Source organism: Humulus lupulus, chromosome 1, assembly GCF_963169125.1.
Source record: "Humulus lupulus chromosome 1, drHumLupu1.1, whole genome shotgun sequence".
Classification (NCBI taxonomy): domain Eukaryota; kingdom Viridiplantae; phylum Streptophyta; class Magnoliopsida; order Rosales; family Cannabaceae; genus Humulus; species Humulus lupulus.
The window spans coordinates 82602702-82604084 of record NC_084793.1 but is presented as its reverse complement, the minus strand read 5'-3'; positions in this window follow the sequence as shown (position 1 = coordinate 82604084).

Here is a 1383-nt window from a genome sequence, read left to right as displayed (position 1 = left end):
CATGATCATGAATTTTTCCAGATACTCACCCAATGCCCTATGTATAAGATTCATGAATGCCGCGAGCGCATTGGTGTAGAGTCCAAGAACTTTACTTAGCTAGTTAGATAGTAGTAGTAATAGTAATAGCTAGTAGTAGTTATAGTAGGTTTATTACTGTGGATTTTGGTTCAAGCCGGGACTTAGTTGGACACTCGTAGTAACACTTGTAGATTTTATAAGTTTAACCTATAGTTTAAGAATATTAATTATAACCTAAGGTTTGATTAATATGATTGATTATGAAGATGATAATTATTGCACTATAAGGTTTAGATAGACCCAATAAGATAATGACATTTGTCATGTGCATGTTTAATGTGGAATTAAGTATTTTTGAGGAATAGTTTATTAAGAGTAATATTTGAAAATCCCAGAGTCTACCAACAACTTTGAAATCGTTATTAGACTCAGTCAAATTTGTTTACACAATTCAAATTAGGTTGAAAAAGTGTAATTACGTGTATAACATTTCAGCGTATGCCGATATATCGCAGCTCTAGGGGGCGATATATCGCCACACGGGGATACAAAAAACACGTAACTTCGCACGACCACATTGACGAGTCTCGGGAATATGAGCCCAGGCGATATATCGCCTATGGTAGGCGATATATCGGCTCTAGGGCTGCATTTTCAAATGATTTTAAAACCGAGCTCATTTTAATCCTTAACCTCTTGATAAGTCCAGAATCTTTTTGACCGAGTCTTCAGCCTCTGCTGAACGATTATTCAAATATCTTTCAATTAAAAAGCCATTATTTTATTCAAGCTAAATGAAGATCTTTTCATTCTTGAACTCTATAAATAGGACATAGTACCCAGCCATTTCTTCATTCTTCAAGCTGAGTTCAGAGCTTACAAGCTGCTAGGTTTACTTTAGAGTGTTAAACACTTGGGTTGGGGTTATAAGCTTTATCATTATAAGCTTATTAAACACTTGGGAAGTAAGATTTATAGTATATTTCAGTTTCAAGGTGTAGTTCGGTCATAGAAGCATTCAAAGGTATTCCTATTTCAAGTTCCTTTCTGTATTGTTTTATTAGTTTCTATAGTTTTTCTCTACTCAAATCCTAACTCAGTATTCTTTATTCTTGGTTAGGCATCTAAGTTCTTTGAACTTAAGGTTCTTGTTGGTAAGTATCTTCTCGATGATTTAGTTCATTCTTTTCATCTCTTTTCTTTTAGAATACTCACCTTTCTATTAATGGTTTTTAGGAGTGTTCCAAAATCCCGACCTTATTCTCATCATCCCGGTATTTTGGTAAAGAAAATATGATAGTTCTTATGTGATATGTGCTATGTTATATAATATGTTATGATTATGCTATAGTATGTGATTTT